Source organism: Passer domesticus, chromosome 1 (genome assembly GCF_036417665.1).
Source record: "Passer domesticus isolate bPasDom1 chromosome 1, bPasDom1.hap1, whole genome shotgun sequence".
NCBI lineage: Eukaryota > Metazoa > Chordata > Aves > Passeriformes > Passeridae > Passer > Passer domesticus.
In genome coordinates this window covers 10988939-11016229 of record NC_087474.1, presented here as the reverse complement: position 1 = coordinate 11016229, position 27291 = coordinate 10988939, and the positions used below count along the sequence as shown (strand labels likewise).

Sequence of the window (27291 nt, the reverse complement as noted above, 5' to 3'; positions counted from 1 at the left end):
AAGAGACAGCAATTACTCCAAAGCACTTGTAATCACACTTACGTGCAGTTAATTAATTAAATTAAATCAAGAAGAAATAATTGTAAAATAATTTAGATTAATCCACCAAGGCTTTGCATCATTTTAACTTAATGTGCTCAAAAAAAGTAATGTAGTGTCACTGATGTAGATTGTATTTAAAAATAGGACACCATTATACAAGAGAAGGCTCCTGGAAAACTCCACATTTGTACACTGCATACAGTAAAGGAAGAGCAAATAATGGGTCACTAGGCAGGAATGGGTGTCTAAGGCCTCAATCATTTAAACATCTTGCCTAAAGAAGGCAAGAGAAGTTCAAAGCAGAGAACAATGGAAAGAATCCCAAAACAGGAAATATCTGTTACAGACATTAGAAATGCAGTAGATGATCCAGGTGCAGTCACATACTGACCAGGAAGGAATATTAGGCTTTGTTGCAGAGAATAACAAATCCCCAAAGCATTCAGCTTGATATGCAGCTGCAGAGCACAAGACAAACAAAAATTATTCCAGCAATAAAAAAATACAATAGAAATCAAAGGATATAGTTCTGCTTCTAAAAATAACACTGCTCATTAGACTTCACCTAGCAGGCAATGTGCAGGCTACTGACTGCGGTTTAGAGGCGACGTGCATATAAACCACACCAGTGCCTGAAGGCATGCACTGTTTGGCAGCAGGAATACAAATTTTGATGTTTATTAGTGCAAAAATTAGAGAATAAAAGTCTGAGAATGCATTGAACCAATAAAATTATTTCTTAAATATCTCTTTTTTGTGGAAAGACAGTTATGGAGTACAGGACAGAGAAGGAACAGAATAGGTTCATGTAGCAAAGACAAGGGAGGTCACTTCATTTAACAGAGAGCTTCTGAGACTACTGGAAAAATTGGCTTTACAGGCTGAAAAATGAGCACACAAAGCCCTTTACATGAAAGCAGGATTTAGATCTTGCTCAATGTTTTTCCTAGTTCATAGCTGTCCTCTTCCAACAAAGGAAATCAATGAACTGGGTTTTCATATATGGGAAAAGACCCATTTGGGGGAGTGAGTACCCAGAATAAGGATGCAATGAGGTGGTGAGAGGGGATGAAAGGAGACCCTCCATGACCTCTCCACTGTGAGGGGTCCAGCAGCTGCAGGGCAGGGGGCAGTTCTGTGGGACAGGAAGCAGCAGGGCTGCAAGCCCTGCACAGCCCAGCCTCCCTGGGAGAAGGTCTAAACCCACAGCCCTGCCTAGCTTCTTCCTCTTGAATGCCCAGACACTAGTGATGGGCTTGATGCCACAAGACTGCCCACTGTGAGCTTAAAAAAAAAAGCAAAAAATCCCAAAAAAACTCCCAAAAAATAAACAGAAAGATCTTGCCTAGTAGCTGAAAAATTTGCAGGATGTGCATAAACCTTTGCCAAGATGCAGAAATAGAACGTAGGTCTTTCTTCTGATGCAGTGAGAAAAGTCTAAGAGTAGGCAAACCCTTTCCTCTAAAGGCATGTGGGATGGAACAAATTCTCATAAAGTAATCACGACTCTGTTTCCAGTAGATAGGGAAAATAAAATACAGGAAATTTTACCAGAGTCAAAACACCACATAAAGAAAGAAGAAATGCTACTGATCTTAGAAGGAAAAGGGTAAAGGGAGGAGGGTCATGACTTTCCAGATGTACAAGAAAATTCATCTACAATCCAGCTTCTCTGCAAGGGAAATGAAAGCCCCTTCTGTTCTACTGCCCTGATCTTCTTGTGAGATGACTTGAGTCAATTAGACCCAAAGCAAGAGAAATGCCAGATTATTGTTGCCATATGAAAAGCTAACTTTCCCTCTGTAACTGGTTTCTGCAAGCCAAAATTCATCAAAGGACTGAGTGAATTTGAAGTTTGACACAGCTGGAATAAAAATCTCATGCAAAGCTTCAAAAAGAGTAGTCTAAATATAGGTTCTAAAATATATGTAACCTGTTTTTCAAGAATGTGAAGTTCTTGAATAGTCAGCTCCTATAAGAAAATCAGGCCAAATCTACTTCATAGCTTCACTAGGTATTGAGATTTTGGATAAATCTCCCCAAAGCAGCAGAAATAGTTCTAATACAAGGATTGGTGTTTGTGAACTTGTGAGTCACTGAAAAGTCTTGGCTCTGTCTTGGCCCATACTCTGGCAGTCAGTATGCTGAGTCTGGTCTCATATTATTTGGAAAACAGGAAATGAAAAGGAAATTTCAGAAGGAGGATTTCCTCAAGGAAGGGAGATTCTGAAGGGTGTGGAGGCAGATTCTACGAGCGCTGTTTGAGCTAATGCCAAATATAAGAAAACAGATATTACTTACAGCTAAGAATGAAAATTAAAATATAATTGATATACACTCCATTAATTAAATGATAAAAGTTGAAATAAATCAAGCCTATTACAAACAAATTAGCATTAAGTAATTACTGCTTATAACCACAATGCCACTTCAAATAAGAAAAGGTAGCTCATGTTTCAGCCTTAGATTATCTACATACACAGAACTAATTTCTAAATGATACACCAGATTGTCTTTACTGCATCATTAAAATCCTCTGGCTTTGTGCATCTCTGACTTTGACTAGAGGTTGCTATTTTTATACTCTGTGTTAGGTGTATTTTATTTCCCTAAAATAAAATTTGTTGTTGTCTTTGTTTATAAAACACAGTGAATGACACCTCTTTTAAAAGTAGCCAAATTTGATATTTCAACCTAGTTCTGCAGTGAGGTTTCTATGCATGGAATATGTTTGGGGATCCCATTTCTTCCTGCTTTCCCCTTCACCCAAGTGATAGGTAGGAAGAAGTTTATGTTATACAAAACTAGAATAGCATTCTTTTAAATGCTTTTTCAGCTCTCTAATGATATTCACAGGGCTATGCTTTAGAACTCACTAGAAACTCATCAGGGCATGCAGCCAGGACTGAATGTTTCTACATGCTTAGTAAATGCAGTTATTTGTAACTCAGAAGTACGTGTGTATTTATATTGTTTCTGGTAGGGAGAGAAAAACAGACACAATAGCATTTTAATAGTGTCCTTAATTTTAGATCTGTAATTCCAGTGAAGTCAATGGATCCCCCCAGGTTCTTAAAATAAAAAATTTAAAAATGCTGGAATTATTTCAAACTCCTTAAAAAACCCAATCTTAATATTTAAAGAGACCTTATAATTTCTATATTCAGAAAAAAATTACTATAGGAGAAAACTATCCAGACAGAACATGTTCTTAAATACTTAAATGCAGGTCTATTTTTCATAATTGTTGACTGAGTGCTGGGAAGATGCATCTATTGCTAAAAATAGACCTAAAGTAAAATATGTAGGAATAAATTTGACTTCCAATGACAGATGCATTTCCATAAACATAGCTCCATTGAGAGAATGCACCTAAAACTAGGAAACTTATTTATTATTCCTTCAGCTTCATTTACATACTACTGTATCAGTTCTTTTTACTCTAGTCAGCCAAAACTACACAGCATTTTAGTCTGGTTTGGAGGCCTGTGGTGGAAAAAGCCAAATTCAAATTTTAGCACCCGTAAATTTTCCTTTCAGAGATATTTATGGACCTTGTTTTCCTGAATTGCATGGAATTCAGTGATTAAAAATATACAGAATTATGGCTTCACCATTGTGAAAATTACTTTTCTTAGCAGCTGAACATCTACTACTTAAATTCATGAAAACAAACATGCAGAGAGATGAGCTGGGTTTTAAACATTCCAGTGCTGGAGATTCCAAAATATTTCTGGGAAACTGGATCTACAAGTCTTTGATACCCCCTGCCCCTTGCAGTAAAATTTTGTCCTTAATTTAACATGAAATTTCTTGTATTTCAACTGATGCCCATTGCCTCTTCTCTTGCCACTGAGCACCACTGGGAAAATTCTGGCTCTATCTTCTTTCCTCTGGCCCAGCAGGCACTGATACCCATGGATAAGGTCCCCCTGCTGTTCTGTTCTCCAAGCTGGGCAGCCCCACCTCTCAGCTTTTCCTTAAACATCTTTGTGAGCCTGTGCTGGACTCACTTCTCTGTCTCCTTGTCTCTCTTGTAGTGAGGAACCCAGCATGGGGCCAAGCACTCCAGATTTATTAATTCCAGTGCTGAGCACAGGGGAAGGACCACCTCCTTCATCCTGCTGGCAGTGCTCTTCCTCATGCAGCCCACAAGGCTGCTCTGCTGCGAGGGAACACTGATGGATCAGTTCAGCAGCTCTTGTCCACCAGGAGCTGGAGGCTGTTCTTTCAAAGCTGCTCTCCAAACTGTTGGCTCCCAGCTCTGTAAGGTTTTTTACTCCCTATCCACATGTGTAAGGTTTTTCCTCTCTGGGTCAGGCCTTTAGCATTTCCTTTTGCTGAACTTCATGAGGTTCCTGCTGTCCCATTTCTCCAACCGATCCAGGTCTGTCTGAATGGCAGCACAATTTTCTGTTATATTACCATTTCTAGTTGGATAATTACAGCTGGGTAGTTCTGCTGAAGGTCTGCCCTGCACCTGCATGCAGATGTCTCATTCCCTCTGCTTGTTCTTTTTTGCTGCACATTTCTTTCCCAGAGCAAGAGCGAGCACTTCCCCTCATAATGCTGTGATCCTGACACTTTTTTATTTGTGTCTATATGGTCACAGTGGGCTGCCTTCCATCCCTTTCTTTTGATTTTGTGGTCTCTCCTTCCACATCAGCCAGTCTACCACTTCCCCACTTGATTGTGTGCTATCATCTCCTTCCCCCTCACTGTTCCTAGTTTAAGGCTGTCCTCAGTGGGCTGTCCAGCCTGCTGACAACAAAATTTTTGCTTCACTTGGTTAGGTCTATCCTACCTCTCCCTAGCAGTTCTCAGTCATCCAAAAGTACTGTGGCTTTCTTTGTAAAGCAAATTCCTGTCTCCAGCACCTGATGTTCAACCAGTTGTTGGTTCTCAGGATCCACAAAGGACAGATGTGTGTGAATAATCTCACAGGAACTGTGCTGGCTGCAGTGCTGGCACAGGGCACAGCTGATCCCTGCTCTGAAGAGAACCAGGGTGTTGTGAGTCTCAATACATAATTTGGGGCTGAATTCACTCTGGCTGTAATAGAAAGGCAGAGACCTTCTTTGAAGGTTTTAATGAGCCTACCATGGAAGAAAAAGGTGCACCTGAGAATTGTACCTGTTTAAGATGGTACATATAGAAGGGTGGCTTCATGAATATGTGATGAACAAACAAATTTTTTTTAAAGTGAAACAGTCTTGATTCCTAAAGACAAAACATAAATAGGTCAAAAGCCAACATGACTGTAAGTGTGCTAATTTATAAAGAAATCCTCATCTCACTCCAGCATTTAAAACTTGTCTAAACTTTGCTAATGATTGTGATTTTATTTTATTATTAATATTATTCCTAATCTGAATGTAATTGAAATAGCAAAACAGCTGTGGAACTTAAAATGTTTTCAGTCATTATCTTTTTATCAAAGTCGTTGCAAGCAGGTTCTATTTCTCTTTGTGGCTAATCTTCATTGATTGGGGATGAACAAGCAGCAGTATATTCCCAAATGACTGTATTTGACTAGAAATTGCAATTACTTGATGCCTAGTAATATGCATTTCAAATGTGTTTGGCATTCTTTCAATATTCATTGATTACCATTATGAGCTCAACAAATTAAAATGCATCCACAGGTATGAGAGAATATAGGAAAATACTGGTTGAAATCCTGGTTGTAGAGAAACCATTGGCTTTGCCATTGACTTTTGGAAATACAATCAATGCTCAGGTGTTGGGTCTCTAGCAATGGTCAATGACTGGATACTTTCCTTTTCTTTAGACAGGAAAAGAAAAAGGTCTGCTTTAATTTATTATTTCAATAGTGTGATCGTATTGCTTCTGACTCTGCAGCCTTTCCAATAACCTTATGGTAAACATCTATAAATACTTCCCCTGCGGTATTCCTAAATACTCTTAGACATCACTTCTGCCACAGGATTTAAAGTAAAATATCTATATCATACATCCAATTAGCAGATGAACCAGTCTTCCCTAAAGCAAAGAATGTAGCAAAGAACCTAAAGAATTAAAACTTGTGTTGGCTTTCTTCTTGCCAATTTTGGAAAAGTGAGCTCACCTTTCTAACACAGATGCCTGAGAAAAAGTTCCCATCCCATGGACACCTGGGCAACGAGAAAGAGATGCCCTTCACACAAAACAATAAAATCAGTGCCTTTCAATATTGTGCTGAAAAACACAAACATTTATAAGTTGATCAATTATTATAAACTATACTCTGATGTGAAGAGCATTAAGTTGGGATAAAAAAGCAAAGACTAATTTTAATCACTTAAGCAAATCTCCAGCAATGGAAGCTAAAATCAATTGAGAATTTTTAAAAACCTAAGCTTGGATTCATCTTCTCTAAATGCAGAGGCCTCTGCTGAGACATCTAATCAGCTGAACTGCTCACTGCAGGATGCCTTTGCAGCCAACAGAGACTGAGTTGGTGGAAGCTCAGGCTGACTCATCACAATTCAAAATCCCTGTAAATATCCACTCTGCTCTACTCTTTTCAGAGGAAACTGAGGATGGCTTGCTTAATTAGGTGTGTTTATATCATAGATGCCTCAAGTTAGAGCTCCCTGGTTTATTAGTGAATAAAGTCTGAGCTTCTTGTCTGAATTGCTCAGTTTAGCAAACAACAATAGATCATCAGCTGCTCTGACAAAAGATCTGATCCTCCTTTGGTAAACAAACTGGAACACACTGGGATGTGTCTCTTGCAACCAACAGACAAATTTCTTCTAGATAAATCTACAGTGATGGAATAATTTTTTTTCAAATAGAAAATTCTCTGTTGTCTCTGCATAACAAGAATTAAAATCAGATATTCAATTTCTTAATTCCCATCAGAATCAGTAGATTCATGTGGCAAAAATAAAATTAGGAACAGAATAGCTTTGCAGTATAGTCTTAAATATAAGGTAAAAGCATCTATTTCAGAAACACCTGAATTTCAACCCAGAAAAATGTCATATTACTCTTTGAACAGAAGCCTGGAATCCACTTTGGTGTTTTTGGCTAGTTGCTGTATTATGCTGCTGTCCAGCTGAGTTTACATAAGAACATATTGATTTTCTCTTCTCCCTTCTCCTGCACCCCTCCCCCTCCAATATGAACAGCATGGAAGAATCAGCACTTAAAAAAAAAAAAAAAAGGCCATTGGAGTGGACCAGCTCCTGACTCATACCTCATACATACACTGGGAAAACATTTTTTAAATATTTTTGTTTTCAGACAGGACATTCTGGAAACATCCACCTTTTATTTAAGGCTTTTTAATGACAAAACCAAGTTAATTCTGAGCCTGTTAAATCATTTCAGTTTCAGGCCACTGACAAGTTACTTTTTTCTAGTGGCCCAGGTTGTCAGTCTTGTTCACCTCAGGAGAGAGTTAAGAGCAAACATTTGCCTGGTGTCTCTTGTGGATACCAGTCAAACTTAAAAAAAAAAAAAAAAATTGGATTTGTGCAAGCGTGGGAACGTTTTTTTTCCAGGAAATTTGAGTGTATGGTTGGATTCACACAACTGTGGGCCATTTTATTAACCTACATTATGGTTGCTATTGCAATATATGTCTCACTGTGGCAGTATTTAAAGTTTATAGTCAGTCTCATTTTGCAAGGCCCTGTGAATGAGCTGTGCTTCACCAAAATGATGTAATCTGGAAATTAGAATCTAATTTAGTGGTTTGGACCATAGTTTAGATTCCCTTTAATGAATGAAGTGCCAGCAAATTGTCCATTACAAGAGACTGATACGCCTGGGTGAAAAAAATAAACCCAGTTATGTTCCATACAGGGGCTACATCCCAGCTGCTGACAGAAAAGGGGCAAAGATGGAGAAGCTAAATGAAAACGGGGTTTAGTTTCTTGTCCAAGTGCAGAGCAAGAACAGGTGCTTTTCTAAAGAAATGTCTGGCAGTTTCTCCGTGGACTGAAATCCAAAATCAGATTCCTTATTGGGACACAATATAAGAACACTGGCCAGTGAATTTATCTTCCACTTACCTTAAAAGTAAATATAAAATGCAATGTTTTCTTGTTTCTCTCTAAACAAAAGTGAAAGTCTAGCACCTCTATGCCACAAACACACAGACACTGTGTCATGGTAAATCTTCGCTGCAAGGTGATAAAACAACTTATAAATGTCATGCAAGGCTAAGGTCAACTTCTATTGCTCTTGGCTGATTTTTTGATTGCCTTGGGTTTGAGTCTGAATGTTTCTTTGGTCTTTTTAGTTTTCATTTGCAAGAAATCTTACGTTTGATTGCTTACTATTCATGAAGGTAGACATGAAACAACCTTACAAGTGTCTATTCTCTTAACACAAAGATGCTCATTTCTGAAGATGTCAGATATACAGCTATATCTGGATAATCCTGACACTTCATAGTGAACAAAGTAAGACTTCATTTTATTTATCTCTGAGCTGACACTCAGGTCAAGCTGAGGATTATGCTTCCAACTTTCCAAAACAATCCCTCTTGTAGCCAAATTTGGAGATGTTTCCCAAGGATATTCCCACTGAATGCAGCAGAACCATGCAGCAAGTGCTGAAAACTGTGAGCAGAGGTGTAGGAAACTGACATTTAGACTGAGAGAAAGACGGAAAAGTCTACCCTGAATTTCCAAACAGGTAGATGAGCTCATGGCTGCTCTTCTTCCCAGATCCTGGCAGTACCCCAAGTGCAGCACAGCATGGACAGAGGTGCAGGAGGCAGAAGAGAACAGGTCCTATCCGGAAATAAAAACAGAAGGAAAGATTGAAATCTCCATAGGTGCAATAAAACAAACAATTACATATGTATGCAGCACTGGTCTTTAGGTGAATTCAGAAGAGAAATTCCGTGGAGAGTGACAGCTGTCCTGTGTTACTGTGTGGGTACAGTTAAACACCTTACAACTTTCCTGGTTTCAAGAAAGGGGCAAATTGTAACTACCTGGAGCTTCCCTCTGCTTCCTTGCTGACTCTCTTTTGCTTGCCTTAGAGTTTGGCAGCATATAATCTCGTCATTCCACCTGTGGTTCCTGAGCTGTTGGTGCAGAGCATCCTGTATGACATTCCCTGGCAATATCCCCAGAATTCAGCTTTATTATTCATTCTGGCTTGCCACAAGGCTTCTGTTTCTGAAGCTTCCTGCTTCAGTGTCCACCAGACAAAGAAATAAATTGGAGACAGAAAGGAAGTAAGATAAGAATGGTGGATTTCTGCTAAGAAAAATTCACAATGCTTCATATGAAAATTTTGGTGCCATAGAAGTTCCAACACTGATATTGTACTGATATAATTTAAGATTTTTTTTTTCATAAGAAAAAGAACCTACAGGGCAACAGGAGCTCCAATGTATATTGAAGATACTGGTAATTAACTCAGCTTTACCATGTGGCTTATTATAATAGCTCTTAGAGTATTTCTATATCCCACAACATTATGCCACGAAGAGATACCCCAGTGATCTATAAAACAGCCCTACTGAGAAACTAATTAGTCAAGGCAGTGCTCTGTGTTAATTCTACTCTGCTGCTCCTGGTATTACACTAGCTCACTCAGAAAGAGAAATAAAAGGCAAACTGAAATTAAATAACTGGCCTGGGGATACAGAGGGTGGGATCCATCTCACCTGACTTTAGAAATCAACAATGTAGACATTTAAACTCAAGCTAGCCCCTGGGGCTCAATGTATAGTCACTGGAGACAAATATGGCCTTTTAGGGTGCCAATCATCTGCCCTATTTCAGACACCTAATTTAGGAGAGGATGAATTGCCCCCTGGATTCTATTGACTAGTTCTTTGCTGAGTATCTACTGAGCCAGATGCAGATGTCTTCAGCACAGGCATCACATTTAGTCAATATATTTACCTGCAAAGTCTATGACAAAGTTAGAAATAGCATATTTCCTTTATTCCCAGGACTGTGCACCATTCTGTAGATCATATCACCACTTTGGTAACTCTCCTAGTAGTGGTGACACTTGAAATTATGCTCTGTGATACTTAGAGATTGTTCAATTATTATAAATTAAAGTTTATTAAATGGACTAGTTAAGTAACTGAACACTTGGCTGATATTAAAAAAAAAACCAAAACATATTCAAACAGGAAAAATAATTTTAGTATAATTAAAATCCATTCTAGGGTTTCAGCTGCATTCGCGCTGGTCAACATCACAATGGATTAATACTTTAAAATTTTGATTCAGCTTAAAAAAAAGAGCTGCAGTTATGCAGTCACAGTGTCAGGATGGGGCTTCTCAAACAGGAGCTCTGGGATAAGCACACACAGCATTTTGCATATTGTCCAGTCATGGACAGTGTCATGAGAAACACATTCCTGTGTACAGTAGGAAATCCATTTCCTCTGCATGTGAATAAATGCTAAAAACTCAGCAAGTGTGGGTGGTGTTATGTGAACAAGAACTTTGGGATGAATGGAAACGTGTCTGTGGTGTCCCAGCTTCAGTTTGCTGCAGGTAACGCAAGGTACCAAAGAAAAGAGGAAGGAAGAATATTGTAGAAAGTATAGTGCTTCATTACTAAATACACTGAGGAGAGGCTTGGCTGCAGATTCAGGCAAATAAATTGGTTTCCTACCAGCTCAGAGTGTCTGTGTCAGCTGAGTGCCTCCACTCCATCAGCAGACGTGGCCAGGGCACAGACAGAGCACTGGGCAGTGCTGGGCTCCCCAGCCAGAGGAGCAGCTCCCCAGGCCCTGCTGGCACTGCTGGGAGCTCTGCTGCCTAACTCAGATGTAGACTCACAGCATAAACTTCTGCCTGTAGCTGTCTCAGTGCAAAGCTCAGCTCAACACTTAACAGCATGCAAGGCACTTGTACCATCTCCCTGCCTCTGCCACAGTGCTCATTTTGGATTAGAGTCAGCTGTTAACATTTTTATTCCCAGATTTCTGGGTATGATTTGCAGAAATTCAGAAGACTGAAGCACATGGATAGATGACTAGAATGCAGATTGTCTATTTAATGCTATTGCCCCTGAGAAATTATAGGCTAGGTGTCTAAAGTTGGTCATCAAAAATTAGTGTAGGATTTTGACAGCTTTGTCTATAATTTATCTTTTCTTCAGTTCTCCATCTGTAAAATGATGGTAATAATATGCTTAATTGCTAGGGCTGCTGTGAATATAAATTCATGATGTTTGTGAAGAACTGACAAATTGCAGAAAGAGCACCATAAAAACCACATGAGGAACTTAATAACAATGTATTCAGCTGAGGCTTTAGATTGTGATTAATAGAGCCTGGAGCCATACATTGAAGAAAGGAGATAAAAAGAACCATTTCATAATTATCCATACAGAGAAATGAAAATAATAGATGACCGTGCAATTAAAGACTGGGGCAAAACAGATATGCACAGGGAGCTATATGAAGGTGACAGATGAAATTTCTGATGTTTACAGAACAATATCAGGAAAATGAAGACATAAAAAATCTCTAACTGTAGGTGAAAGGCTGAACACTTCCTGCTGCCTACAAGATTGTGCCCATGGAACAGCTTCAGGTTCCAGCAGGTCCTTGTTAGGATCCAGATGTAAGAAATCACCTTTCTCTTTACTTTTCATTTTTGTGTCCCTTTTTGTGCTATTTCAGAGTTACTTTATCTCAGGAGAGTCTCTGGTCTGGTTCAATGCAAGCCCCTACAAACTGCAGCACTGGCAGAACTGGAGAGGAGATGTGGGGTGAGCAGAACATCCATTGGGAGAGAAGGAGCATCCTGAAGGGAGGGAACACAAGGACAACAGAGAGCAGGAGCCATAAAAGCCAGCAGGGAGAGAAAAGGCCATTTAAAAGGCCCTGCAACCAGATGACTCTCTAATCAAGGTCCATCTTTTTAAAAAGCCCCTGAGAAAGGCAGGTGGTTCATGCAGAAAGCAGTCTGCATTTTAATATTTTTTTTTCTTTCCCAAACATGGCATGAAAGTGCTATCCTCAGCGATAAAAGCTCCCCTGAGACTCCACCTCACTTTCCAGCCCTTGAGTACTGACTTCCCCTGGTGTGAAGGAAGGTTGAAGTGCCAGCTGTTAGAAGAAATAATTATTACAGCACTTCCTGCAAGCACTTCAGATTCCAAAGAGGAGAAGCAAAAGCTACCTGATTCTTCACTCTTTTTTAAAAAATTTGCTTTTGCATTTTTATTTTTTTTCCCTTACTCCCTTAACAACCTTCATCTGTAGTCAGTGAATAAGCCTTTACCCTGAGGATTCAACATGTTGCTAAGGGCTGTCATTACAGTGAGCACATTTCTCTAAGTCATATTCACAGAGTCATTTCAAAAGCAGCACAGGCTAACCCTTTCCCATTACAGACATGGAAATTCTCTCACAATTAAACCCAGTCCACACCTTCTAAACATTTAGAATGATGTGGGTGTCTAGGAAATGTTAAGAAATGTGCATGCACTCAAGATCACAGAATACAAAGGCAATAGCTGGAATGAGCTTTGCCATTGTTCACCTCCCGATTGCTGCTCGCAGCTAATTGCATAGAAAGGAGCCATCATTTACTGGCTATGCACAATTCACTCCTACATATCAGCCACTTCCTTGTCCTTATCTCAGTGGTCTGGCACTGGCTCTGTGGCAGCTATCTCTGTGTGGGCATCTACACGTGTTGTTTCTCTGCCTCTCACTCTGCAGTTGCAGGTCCACGCAGACCGGTGCTGATCATCTCTGCAATAACAGCTGTGGGCACTGGTTTTAACACGGGCTGAAACCAACAGAATTAACAAACCTGCTTCAATTGCTCTCTATTATCCTTCCAAGACCTGATTAAAGCCTGTTTGAATGATGCTGTTCTTTCTCCTGTTGTTACTTCATTTCATTTTGTAAAATGTTGGCATTCTGAGTGAAAATATAATTAAACTATGGCACAGAAGCTGATAGCTTTGATCCCACCTAGCTTAGTAAAAAAGACAAAACAGGCACATTTAATCCACTATTTGTTCAGTTACAATGTGCTAGGTTTAAACTGTGCACATTCCAGGGACTGAACGAATATATGAGGAATGCCAAAAATTAATGTATGAGTTACATTTATTACCATACAAAGGCTGTTACAGTGCACACCAAAAATCTCAAAAAATGAGGTTATGTTGCCATAAAACATAATGCATGGCTAAATCATAATGCAAAAAGAATTTTGAAGAACTCTGTTCTCATGTGCACAGCCTGTGGCCTGTGATTCAGTAGGGCATATTCATATGCATTTGTAGGAAGAGATTTCCCCTCTCCAGATTTCCCCCATCACACACTTCTGAGTATCTTTTCCCTCTTTAGTGCATCTCCCCCTGCTTCTGCTGCCCTCTGCCTTTGCCTCTGCTTCTCTGCAGGTTGCCTAAGCATTACTGGAGGAAATTGATTTGCCTGAAGATTTATTTGCATAGGCATGAAGCTTATCTGATATGTAAGTTTTACCCATGGAAGTATGGTATTCATTTTGTGCATAGACAGAGACACACACAGAGCCAGGTGTGGTAATGCAAATATTCAGCATTTTTGATTCCCAAAATGTCCTGCAAGTGTTAACTAATTAATCCTCAAAACACCTCTTTGAGTTATCCATGCTTATCCAAATTTTTTGGGTAGATGCGGGGAAATTGAGAGGTTAAGTGATTGCAAGAGCTTCCACAATGGTCAGGGAGGGAGAGAAGAACAAAACCCTTGACAGCTTTCATGGAACTTCAATCAGGTACAAAGCAATTTGTCTAACAACACCAAAATGTCAGGATATATCTGCAAATTCCTGGGACTGATTCCCATCTTTTGGTCTGCCCTGAATTGGTCAGGCAGCTGAGACAGATGATCATGACAGGTCACTTCCAGCTGAAAATATGCTATTCTATGCTATTCTATCCTCTGCTCTTCTGTGTCTGGCTCAGGTCAGACACGTGCAGCCCCTGAGCTCCATCAGCACGGCTGCCCGAGGGATTTTGCTGCTGGCAGCCGTGCTTGCATTCGCACTGCACCGTTCCTGCAGCATTTCTTTGCATCTCCTTCCCAGCAGAACACAGCAGGACGAAAAATGATGGCAGGTGACAAGGTGGCTTTTTGCTTGTGACAGGGCACTGAGCCACATGACCTGTCTCCATGGACAGCTGTGGTGTGACATGCTTCACACTGCAGGCAGAGGTCAGAGAGCTGCAGCCCCCCTGGCCTCCTTACAAACAGCCCCCACCCCCAATGCTCTCTCAGTCTGACAGCTGAACAAAATGAAGGCTATTTCTGATTTATAGCTGCAACCTGCAATGAATTATACTTGGGTGGTTTATTAATATGAAGCACGTTAGCAAGACTACATTGTCTGTCTGCCACAGATGGAAAAACTAACTCTATCGATGATGGTAATCCATTCATTGTTTTATGAATCCAGCATCCTCCAGAGAGCACCACAAAACCCCTTTCAGTGTCTCTGAATACTACATTTTACATTTAGATTTTCTGGCTTAAAGAAAAGATGTGTAAAATCACAAGCAGGCACAGCATTCCCCACTGACTAGTGCATTTATGAAGTCTTTTGTGGTGTTATTACAGAAAGCATATGAAATACAATGTACATGAAACTAGGAATAGGGAAATAAATACATCTGTATTTTTTAAAGGAACAAGAGGCTGATATTTCTTCACTGTGAGAGTGGTGAAGCACTGGATCAGGTTGCCCAGAGAAGCTGTGAATGCCCCATCCCTGGAAATGTTCAAGACCAGGTTGGATGGGGCTCTGATCAATCTGGTCTAGTGGAAGGTGTCTCTAAAAAAGGTAGGGAAGCTGGAACTAAATGGTCTTTAACAACCCTTTCAACCCAAACCATTCTACAATTCTGACATTCAGTTTTATACCCCACAGTTTAGATTGGAAATGCTGCATTCTTTTTAAAAAACATGAACCTGAAAAACAGATTGAAGTGTCTCCTTGAGAGGTCTGGTGTAAGACAGGCTTTTTGAGGCTTTTGGTCAGAGTTAATTTTGAATTCACCCAGGGGGTCCTGTATAACCAGTCATATAGCTCTGGGAAATCATGGGGCTTTGGGCCAAGCCTTTGGCAGTAGGAATAAATGCATATGGAAGTGTGTCCAGAGGGATTTTGAATTGTCTGGGGAGCTTACCAGAATGGTTGTAAAAGGTGGACCCAAATGGCAGGCCAGCTGGACTGTGTCAAACCTCACCTGAAGTTGTCCTCACACCCTCAGGCTGTACAAATGGTAGAACCAAGTCCTCTGGGTCTCTCTGAGAGCAAATGTGAGAGAAAGGACTGAAGTTTCCCACTTTACACTGATGGACTCATCTTTTCTACACTATTTCTTATGTATAACCTCTGCATATCCCAGTATATCCCTGGATGTCACAAGAGCCTCCATGAATGTGCACCAATGGATATGGACCATTTCCTTCTTCCCACAGGAAATTTTTTACACTTGAAGCCTACAAAACTGCATAAGGCTGAGCTTTCAAAGCACCTATTTCACAATATATTCACCACAATTGGCTGTTACTCATGGGATTGAAAAGTGCCACAATTTAGCAAAATTTGTCCCAAAACAACCCAACCTCACTGTGGAGCTTGCTCTTGGAGCATTGCACTGCACACCCTGCTCTGGCATTGTCACACCACGGGGTCATGGGGCACAACTGCTGTTAGACTGTGACTAAACCCTTCTTTGGCCTTTGCTACCCCCTGGCTGAAGCTTTCTGGAGCAGGAGGGACCTGATAAGACACGTGGCCAAATGGTTACAGTCCATGGGCACACAGCATCCACATCTTATTTAAGAGAGACAGTCCAAATCCTCCAAACACCTACAAGGATGACTTCTGCACCAGACACCACCACATGGTCACTGACTAGTAGATGCCCATCCTGAATCTTTTAAGTCCCTCTTTGTCCAAAGTTAAAACCCTATTTGCTTATCTCAGATGTGACAGGAATTAATTTATTATGTATGAAGAAAAATTTCATAATAATAGATAAGAATTCAAAGCATTATTTTTTATATAAAATATTAATCAAGCCCTGTTTTCAAACCTTTATTCAGTCCAACCTGTTACTGAGGTCAGATCATTATTTTATATAAACATGTACTGCCAGCTCCAAGTGCTTTAAAAATTTTACTGATTCTAGCAGAAATTTTGCTAGAATGGAGACAACAGGGTTTAGCCTGTTGCAGGTGATTCGATCTTATGCAAAAGATGTTTATATTTCCTGAAGCAAAATACTCATCACCTATATTAGTTAATAGGAAAACAATCAGCTAATTTGCCAGGTTTTGCTGTGTGCTGGAAAAAAATTACATCTCTATTCAGAAATTACTAATATTGTCTCTTCCCAAGCATGAGAACAGTGCCTCTCTCTTGAATAGTGGCCCTAGGTTTTGAGATTTTTACAGTCCTTTTCATTGTTTTTTTAAAAATGTATTTATCCTTTCAGTTCTCTCCTTCAAGGTAGTTTACAAATGAGTATAAATCTCAGTCACATGACCAAGATATTGCAGCTGAATATTCACTATGCATTATCTGAGATGTGGTGACTGTCCTCGTGCTAACTCAGCCTATAGCAAACGCAAGGCTACACTATTTATCTCGAATTTCTTTAACTGTAAGTGAAGCTAAGCTGAATTTCCTGTGGACTACAACTATGAACACAGGCAACTGCTCTGACTCACCTGATTCAGAGGAACTCCTACAATTTAAGAAGATTGCCTGCCTGTCTGAGCCTTCCCAAAAGCATGCAGTGATTTGCATACACTCACACAGAAAATCCCTGGCAGGACAGGGAATCCCACTTCATGCAAAAATCAGTGCCTAACTTTCCCATTCTGGCTATATCATACCATGTGGAAAGTAGCTCATGGTCCTGAGAGAACACCCACTCAAACAAAATACATTTTTATTTAAAGGAAGGGAAATATATTAATAACTTTAGTTGGACAGCCTAACAGGGTGCTGCAAACAGTGAGAAGAGCAGCCTTACCTTTTCATACAATTCCTCTGAATAGTATTTTCCTTTTGTTATTTTATTTACTTACAGTTGACTGAACTAATATCTCTTATCTTAGCCTGCAAAGAAAAGCTGTAAAAAAAATTAAACTGGAAAAGCTAAATTATTTATACAGTTTTATGTGCTGGATGTTTTGGTACAGTTGAGCCTTGCTTCTTCCTAATAGCACAAGACTATTAGGAATTGTAATACTCCTCAGGGGATGTAAGATTTATCAACCCTTGCAGAACGGGATGGAAGCCAAGGCAGGAGATTAAGGGATACTAGTTAAATTAATCAACCTTCTCTCCATATATTGGCCAGGAGAATGCAGTAAGTTGTTATTCATACATTTTACACAGTAGGAGCACAATTTGACCACAACCATATGTTGAATTTAATATTAAACATTGGATCTTTCCAAAAACAACTCCATAAAAATGTCAATACTGCTTTTTTTTTTAGACAAATGGCTCTATTCATTTTTAAAGGCATTTACACTCACACACAAAATGAAAAAGTGCTTTTCTATACCAGTTCTGAAAACAACTTTCCATTTTAATCCTGGTTCAGGACCCTATTGTGCTTGTTTATGAGTCAAAGTCTAAAGCTAAGATTAATAGAGAAGACAGAAGAGTTGCAAACACTCCTTTTTTTTGACCTCCCGTTTAACTACAAAAGGGTCAGGAAGATATTTTCCTTTTCAAGCTGAAAACCTTGGAATGCTATCTTTTGCTTTATGAACAGTGCTGAAATTCAAGTTTCCTGAAATGAATGCACACCACTATTTCTGTCTGCACAAAACAAAAAGCTTCATTACATGAGAAATTTTTGGAGCGTATTACACCTATGGAACTACATTTTTTAAAAAACCCAGAAACCGGCTAAAGAACAACAACATAAAAAAAATTTGTAGATGAGAAAATCAGACCATCCTGAGCAGGTGGAGCTGTTGAAAGAGCATCTTTGAGCTATGTCTAACAGCCCCTCCCAGAAGCAGGTAAACTGATCCCATGCTCTGTGTTGCAGTCAGGAGTGGACAAGTCTCTAAACACCTGCTGGCTCTGGCTGTAAGGTCTGTAATGTCTGCTGGAGCTCCTTTACAGGGTATTGCACTCCCCCTGGTTTCAGGAGAGTTTGTGCAGCCTCACCCAAGTCAGTGCCTGTGCTCTCCCTGCTCCTGAGAGCAGTGTGACAACCTGGGCTGTGGCCATCAGGTCCCCAAGGCCGAGCATGTGGTTGCTCAATTAAGTGTCGTGGCTCAGTTCCCAGCTTTGGGGCAATTAAGGATGTGAACACCAAAAAAAAGGCTTCTGGCAGAAAGTTGTGTGTGCATACTTAGGGCTGTGGATCATGGCAGAAAAACTGAGTTTCAAACATCCCTCATAGTAACTCTGACATCAGGATAAGCAACAAAGTTAAAAAAAACAAAAACAACCAAACAAACAATCAAAGCATTTGGTGGTTCATATATTTAATCCTTATAAATTGATGAAATGAGAGAATGTTAAATATTGTTTCATAAATATGTGGTTTTCTGTGCACTTTAGCACTGGTTTAAACTAAAGGGCTGTAAATTTTTGAGACAACTAGGGGGATAAATGTGTGAAGTAATGAATCCAGGGAAATTAATTGTTAGGATTTGGAAGGGTAAGGAAAAAAGAGAAAGACAGTGTATTTGTAATCTCCACAGCTAGTACAGCACATGTCACACAAAAAAGGGACTACTATATCACAGAAACTGACATCAACTGACTGGAAGCAGCCTTTCAATAATTATTCTGTTCCTTTTTTAACTGAAAGGGATCAAAAATGTGCCTATATTACAAAAAAATGTTTCAGAATCCTATTAACAGCAACACTTCTTAAGGCAATATAACATTCTCCCCTGAAAAATAGACAGAAAAAAAAATCTTTCAGTAAGAAGATAGCAGTGTTTGCAATGGCAAAATAAGTCAATTGAAAGTGTAATGACTTCTTATAATGTCAACAGAAGTGTTTGGTTCACACACTCATATAATGCATAAGCCATTCGCCTGACATTGTATCCAGTTGCTGTTATAATTTATATGAATAAGGGCCCGTAAAAACTCTATTTTTTAGTCTATTATGATATCAGAAATGTTTGTTGTGAGTGAAACCCTTTCTAATGCTCATTTATTATAAGTGAAAGACAGTAACACTAACATTAAACAAGAAAGCTTATTGCTTTCCAGTTTTCTTTAGTATGTGCTCTGCATTCATCTGCACTTTCACAGACCATCTGATCTGAAAGGGGATTATATAATCCTCTCTTGGAGGTACATCAGTTCTGCCTGAAATAAGGCATATGGTTCAACAGTCCACAGTCACTGTATTATATCAGCATTTAGGAAAACTAGCCATAAACATTCATTTCACCATGACTCAAAAAAAATCACCCAATGAAGTTTGCTGAAGACCACTGAATTTTCCATCATTTAACACAATGTTTTGAGTACAGACCACAGAGTTCATGCAGTTACCTTGGTGTTGAATCCAGTGGACCATTTCCTCTGGCCAAGGCCAAATGCAGCTGTAATGTGGAGAGGGAGCCCCTACTGCTCTGAGGTGTGTGAACCTTACAGTACTAATGGAAGCACCACTATAGTTTTAATTCTCCTCTTTTCTCTGCTTTGCCTTGTCCCTTCTCCAGTAAAACCTGCAACTGATATTTTATATAAATTTTATATATACATTTTATATATATATTCTTGCCTGATACTTTTCAGGCAAGAAAATTCTTCTTAGGACAATCTTTTCATTAGGAAGAGAAGGAACCAAACCATTGGTTCATATTTGCTGGGTGTTCAGACAAACTGTAGGCACAGTGCAGCAGTGGACTGAAAATGAAGCATTCCCATTTAGGAAATGTATGTAACCCTGTGATCCAGGTGAACTCACACAACCTAGCAGCATGAAAACAAATTCCCAGTAAAAACACAATAGACACAGTTAAGACAGGAAATAGCTTGCAAGGAATCCACAGGCTACAGCATGTTTGTACAAACCTGTCAGCTAATGCCTAGTTTTGCCAGCTGTATTCACTCTAAGTGTACATTTATTCCAGTGTACATTTATTCAATTTATTAAAAAAAAAAAAGTGAGGTTTTTACACAAATAATTTCTCTGAAAAGCTTAAAGTAGCAATTTTTGATGAGTAAGCTGTTTTGCTGAGAGTAGCTTACTCTGATCTGTGTGTGCCTGTACACAACATGCTGGAAAGTGCATGACATTAAAAAAATCTTTTCATGGGAAATAAATACATCAAATTCAAATAAAGCTGCAGTTTGAGACTTGGTTATGCACTGCAAAACCCTGGTCAAGAATGTAATTTTTTGTGTGGAAGCATCCAAGGGCCACCCCTGGCTCCTAAACTCTTTAAACACACAAACAGGTATCACAGGTATACAGATGGAATTAATTTCAGCCAGTTTTTCCCTCTCAGCTTCAAAAGCATCAAAAACTAGAACTGTTGATGTCAGATTAATTGTTTTCACAAAATTCAACACTTTCTAAAAGATGTGTAGATGTGTTTTCTGTCTTCATTGTAAAGAGGTTCTATATCAAAGTGGTGAATTAGTTGTTCAAAGGTTAAAGACACCAGAAGAACATTCAGTAATTTGAGAATACAAGTTTGAGTTTATAACCCAAGTGTCTGCAGCTGTATCCTTGTCTTGAAAAGGCCATCTTTTCTTTCCCCCTCTTCCCATAGTAAAGGTAGCACTACTTAAACAGGTTTGAAACTTCCGAAAACTTTACTCATCTGATTCATCATAATCCCTTCTTTCTACATTGAAATTAGGGGAAATTCAAAAATTTTAAATTTATTTTTAATTCTACTCTTTAACTGAACATTAAGAGTCAAACAGAAAAACAACTCTGTGGAAGAAATATATAATATGTCTATCTTTTCTCCTAGATTTCTTATGACTTCATTAATTTTCCAGGCTCATTTCTTACAGCTTATTAATCCAGTGTTGCTGAATCTTCTTTCCTTGTGATTTTTATTACCTCTTTTATATTCACAGGATGAATATTACCTGTGAATCATCAAAATTCACATTATTTTTATTTGCCAGACTCACTCTATTTCTACAGATATGTTATGCCTGGATGCTGATTGGTCCTGTGAAGGAACAGTGCAGTTTTCTGTGTGCATATCGTATCCCTGATTGCTTTTAATCACTGACCTATGGGCTGTTATCCAAAAGATTAGCAACATGAAAAAGATTCTGCTGTGCTGGTAAGACGATCAGAAGTTAGGCATCTAATCTGCAGAGATGCTCCTGTAAATTTTGTTTGTCACCTTCTGGCTTCTAAGGTACTTGAATAGCTACATAAATCTTACCTTTGATCTAGAGCTCTTCCCTCATATTATATTACAGCAGCACCTCCTCAGCCATGCTCGAGGCACCATGCACATCCAGTAAGAGATCTCTCCCAGCCTGAATAGCTTAAAAGACCTTTTCAATCTATATGGGAAAATAAAAAAAGAAAAGGAAAAGGAAAAAAAAAAAGAAAATAAGGAAAGATTTAAAAAGAGCTGGAAATAGAAAAGGAGCACACAGGTGACAGAACTATGAAATGGCATCTGAGGGAAGAATCACCAAATACATGTTCTTTCCTGGAAAATAAATCAATTAAGGTGCCCCAAAGGAAAGTGATCTATAAAATCACGAGTTACATGGAGAGGATAAACAAAGAATGATCAGTCAGTGTTCGCTGTTGCAGCACAATGACATCAAATCAAACTAGCAGTTGGCAGACTGAAAGCAGACAAAGAGGCTCATTCTCACACAAAGGGAAGGAAGGTAAGACACGGACAATGCTGGGGGGGCCAAAGGCTTCCCCAGCTTCACACTGACACAAGAGCCATATGTTAGGGAGTGATTGAATACTGAGTGTTTCTGGCTTGAGCAAGCCCTGAACTTGAAATGACTGGAACTGAAGAGAGAATTCTTGGCAAGTTCTGCTACGTCTGTCCTGTCCTTAAACTCATCTGTAAGCTTTTGCTCATTGTTAGAGAAAGATTTGGGACTGACCCAGAAAAGGCTTTTTACGTTCTTATGTTGCATTAAATAAGCAAATCAAGGACATTAAATTAAGCAAATTTGAATCAATCTGCGTCACAGGCCAGCAAAATAACTGGAATCAAGACTTCTACAATGGCTGTGCTCCATCACAGCTGCATCTGCTCTAGTAAATAAAAGTGACCAGAGAATGTTCTTTGGCCCTGAACCAAGTGGTAGGAGAGGGCCATTGTCCATACAGCTGAACTATTTTACCTGCTGAAAGCAGAGATACCATATCCAGACTGGCCACTGGGACTATTCCTTGGTCCACACCAGTTCTTGAGAATGATCATAAAATTAGGAAAACCTGATCTTATTTTTCCATTTCCAAGACCTAGCTATGAAGAAAAACAGAAAAAAAACATATTTTCTGCATCAGGCACCTTTGTAACCAATGGTCTCTGAATGTTTAAGTGTTTCTAGACATAAGATGTTTTTGTGTTGCAGAATAAATCAGGTCTCCTATATTGCAAGTTCTTGGCATGGCTCCTATAATTGGTCCAGGACTGTCAGCAGCCTTGGAACTGTGCTCATGGTGATAATTAACCAGTGTCAGTTAGTCCTAGTGCCCAGTTTCATCTTCTGTAGCTGTGGCTACATCTTTTACACAGAAGAACTCAGAAGATGTATTAATAATTTCAGTGTCACTTAAAATCCTTATATATACACAGAGATGACAAAATGATGCTCTAATGCCACCGTAGGACTCCAGGTGCTGGAATTAATGTCTTCCTACAGAAACTTGTGAGTTCTCAGACAGCTGGAAAACAGTGAGGGATAGTTCTCTAAAAGTTCTGCTGCTTTGGCCAGACTAGATTATGATAACTTCTGTTATTGAGGTGGAGGAAGGGAGATAATCCTAACTTTTTGTTTTCCTTCTTAAAAAAAGAAAAAAAAAATCTGTGGAAAGCAAAGAAATATGGTTGTTATCTCTCAGCTGTACACATGCAGTAGTATTATTTGATATTTCTGAAACCAGGAACATCCTGTTTAGAAAATGGAAAAAAAAAACCCGATGGGAATTACTACACTCTCTCCATTTTTTCTGCTCCCCAATCAAAGAAAAAGTACTTGAAAAGCGTGAACATTATGTTTAAAAATAGTTCTGCTGAAATATGCCCAGAGACCAGAAAAAACTTCCATATTTGGAAGAACCTACAGTATGTTCTGCCAAAGTATTTGGCTTTTCTTTAGGTCAAGGCAACCCTGGGCTTTGGTGTTGTTCCCATAATGTGCTATAGACGGGGTGAAAGTGCTCTCCTGTCATTTCCAGTTTACAGTACAGTTTGTGCTGGCTCTTGTGGGACATGCCTTTGCAGCCAGTCCTGCTTCAAAAACCTCAGTAACTGCACACTCATATTCTCCTGTGCTGTACTTGTATTTCCTGTGAGTACACATGCAGAGCTGGCAGAATTTCCTTGAAACCTAAAGGATTTCTCTCCTTTTTTCTCACTGATTCCCCTCTACATATCCAGTCAAAAATACTTTTTTTATTTTTTTCAAAATTTGTTTCTAGATGACTTGGTAAGAACTAGTAAAAAATTACATTGCATCTATTTAGGTTCTTTACATTTGCTTCTTTTTGGTTTTTGTTTCTGTGTTTGTTTTTTTTTAATGAAAAGTTTTCATGATGTTATTTTCTCAATATCTGTTTTACTATTAAATATTTAATTTCAGAAGCATTTCTGCTACCAGTAGTCATGGTGAGTAAAAGCTCCATTGATTCATCTAATAGACTGGGATTTATCTTTTTAACCACTGACACCTCATTGCATGTCTAAAGAATGAAGTACCATTGAAATGCTTCCAAATATTGTGATGCAGCTCTGTGTGAATTAACTCAAGCATGACCTTATATTCCTCTTTAATGCCCTACTCTTTAGGTAGATAATTACATATTAGTATAATATATTTGGTTTTTTTGTGTTTTGCCTTCTTTAACTTTACTGTCTCTCCTGACACTGCTTTTCATGTTCTAAAAAATAGTTGCCACCTTTAGATTAGTTCCATTGTGCTAGCTGAATACATAAATCTTGTTCTGTTAGCATACAAATTCCTTCAGAAGGGGGTTCAAGTACAGTGTTATTTCTGCTCTCCTGTGCTGTTCCATCAAAATTGTCCCCTCTAAAAATAAGGTGATTAAATCAGGGAGTTTCCTGAGCAGCCCTGACAATACGTATGTGCCATTTACTGTCTCAGCATTTCCTGCTCCTCAGCTGCTCTGTTGTCCTCCCAAGCTACCTCAAATACATGAGGAAGTGTCATCATCTCTTGTCCTCAGAGGGTTGCTGGTTTGTGCATTTTATTCAGTGTACAAGGCTACATAATACAAAAGAACTTATGAGCAGAGCAATGGACGATGGACATCCAAAACCAGTCCCTCAGTGCTTGAACCAGAATATTGATAAGCAAATAATTGCAAACTCCTATTTCTAACCTAATTCTGTTTTCAATCCTGCTCTTTGCCACTCTCAGACTCACCATTCCTGAGGTGCTTTCCATGCTCTTAAGACCTTTTGGTCAAGGCAAGTCAAGTACAAAAGAAGCTGAGGCTCAAGCCTGCACTGCAGCACTGTGATGAGCTCACAGCGTCTCATAAAATGAAGGATAGAGAGTTAAAGATTTGCTTTCAAGCTGGAAAAAATGCATCCAGTAAATCCTCCTGGCTGGGTTTATAGGGACTTTGTTTTGTGGGTAAAATAAAAGTTAGGAAATAAAATTTGCTTCAAGGATTAAGGTTTTAATCCTTGGCTCTCCTTTGGCCAATAAAGTGTTTGATGGATATTGTAAGTCTCCATCAAAGTCTGTGTCTCAGCACTGACTTAGCTAGTCCCCTGAGCAAACTAGAAAACCTCACATGCAGCTTGGAGCCATGGCACCAGGCAAATCAGTAAGCCCAAAATACAGTTTCAGGAATATTCATGTTTTGCATAAGAAGTTTGTGAGTTGATAAGTGTTGCAGAAGCATTGCGGCCTTAATAAATAATGGAGTGTGTCTCCAGTGCCAACCCTTGTTTCAAGGGGGTGCCCTGTAGTAACTCAATGTAGATCATCACAAGACTTCCCAGTGAGCCTTCCTTCAAAAACCTAGTGAGCACACACTGAATCTCCAAATTCATTTTTCTGGGAAAGTCATATTCATTTATGATAAAACTGAGCCTTGTGCAGTTGTCAGTGCAAATGTTGAGCTTCTCTCTGTTGGATTTTATATTCCTGTACCTAGACAAAAGTCAGCTGGGGTGAGTGCTTTTTTTCTGAGGGGGAAAATTATAAGTACTTGGTATAATGACTTTGGGTTATCTCTGACTTGATGACTGATGACAATCCAAATGTAAGAAAATAATGTAATGTCTTATCTGTCAAGAGAAATAAATTGCTTTTAAAATGTTAGGTAAACTATGTGTTTTACAGAACAAAATGAGATTATGGGTGAAGTTAAACTGGGACTCCGTACTATGCAATTACATGAATTTACACCTGCAATATCTGTGCAGTTTTTCTGAATCCTTGATAATTTAATTGGGGTCTTAATCTGTTAAACATTCAATTTGCACTGAATTTCAGTAGACTTCAGATATTTTTACCTCTTTAGGCTCCTTTGACATTCTCTCTTCACACAGACATGTGGCTTACACACAATCCTGGAGCTGAAATGAGGTACAAGGACACAGCAGGAAATGTTTCTGCTCCTATGTGTGACAACATTCAGGTGTAGGAGCAGCACTGACAAGGGAGATAATGCTGGCTCCAAAGCAGTGTCCACGGCTGCACACAGCTCCTTCCCACTCTGGACTAAATTGTCTCAATTCATCAGGCATCTCCCTTTGGCTCAGAGCTCTCACAAGAACCTTTACCACGGCCCTGACGTGTAGTAACTTGTTACTTTGAAGTGACTTGATTGAACATCTGACTCTACCTCACCAGTGCCTCCTCAGCTCTCAAACCTGAAAGAGTAAATTGGGAAATCAGGGAGTATTTTTAGGATTTACTGTTAGTAGACTCATAATTGAGCCTTCTGACTCTCTTGCTGGAGTTGATGAGCAAGCACTGAGTAGTTGAATGCTCTTACACCCTCCAAGGCCTTTAAGTAATGACTTCTTCAGACACTCAAAAGACCAGAATGCACTCCAGGCTGATCAACCATCTTCCCTTCTGGATTAAAACCATCAGGAGTCCTTTTGTCCCAATGAGAAAATTGGTGTGTTGTCTGTATCAGTCCTTCTACCTTTACTCTTGACATAAAGCACATCACCAGCTGTAAGTTGGCAGCTTTTTTTGGTCCTTGGTTGTACAGGCAGCATTCTAACAAACACCACCACTGGCAGTAGCCGAGCCAAGAACCATAATACACGAATGTAAACCACTGCCAATTTCTATAGATTTTTTTTCTACCACTCATGAAATGCCACTTCCCATATTTTTTCATCCCTGATGCTGTACATACCCTGAGTCTTTCACATCACTTTAAATTAATGTGTCCTTACTGTTCCTTTGCTTTCTTTTTCCTCCCCTTCTAAGAACCGCTGGTTTTATTTTCCTTTCTGGCTTACATTAGAGCCAGCTTCGATCTGATCACTACCAGTGCATCAGAGGAAACATACAGTACATACTGTGCTTTGAGCTGGGTGGAGAGGGAGCTATACATAACCCTCAGTTAGCAATAATATGACTAATGAATACGTTGTACTATGGGTTTCCTGCAAAGGAGCAATTCACACAACCCAGCCTTTATCACATTGTTTTTGTTAGCCATCACTCTTTATTTGCTGTCACTGAGGCTGGGAAAGACAGCTCATTTTGTCAGCATTGTGCATATGTATCTGAGCTGGAGCTGGCAGTACAACTTGTTCTTCTCCTGCATGTTTTATAACCTGTTTTTTATTTTATAGTACTCTAGTAATTCATTCTCTCTAAAATTAAAGTGGAATGACTATTCTGTACATGAGCTACCTTGCACATTACACTCTGGTTTTGAGAAAGCATAAAGGATCATATTCAAGCTTATACATCTCTCACTGGTACATTGAAGGTCCCAGAAATCCAATAGTGTTTGCTGGCCTATTTGGAGGGACAGTTTTAATTCCAAGATGTCACCTAGCTAGAGGCCTTTGATGGATTCCATTTTCAAACTATAAAGCATACTGCTTTTTTCAATATC

The 27291-nt window shown here is 39.2% G+C and overlaps 2 long non-coding RNA genes across 4 annotated transcripts in view; one reads left to right on the top strand and one right to left on the bottom strand.

Annotated features, from left to right (window-relative positions):
* Positions 1-7396: 7396 nt before the first annotated feature.
* LOC135287015 (uncharacterized) overlaps positions 7397-27291 on the bottom strand; it is a 26257-nt gene continuing 6362 nt past the window's right edge. The window contains exons 1-3 of one of the 2 annotated variants that reach the window (XR_010350938.1): positions 22347-22477; positions 21410-21533; positions 7397-8792 (exon numbers count right to left, since the gene is read on the bottom strand). This is a non-coding gene — a long non-coding RNA (uncharacterized LOC135287015). Of the gene's footprint in view, positions 8793-21409; positions 21534-22346; positions 22478-27291 lie in introns of those variants that run through there. The other variant, XR_010350935.1, reaches the window with a different exon arrangement.
* LOC135287022 (uncharacterized) overlaps positions 23451-27291 on the top strand; it is a 26142-nt gene continuing 22301 nt past the window's right edge. Inside the window, exons 1-3 of one of the 2 annotated variants that reach the window (XR_010350940.1) lie at positions 23461-23519; positions 23811-23836; positions 24609-25039. This is a non-coding gene — a long non-coding RNA (uncharacterized LOC135287022). Of the gene's footprint in view, positions 23520-23810; positions 23837-24608; positions 25040-27291 lie in introns of those variants that run through there. The other variant, XR_010350941.1, reaches the window with a different exon arrangement.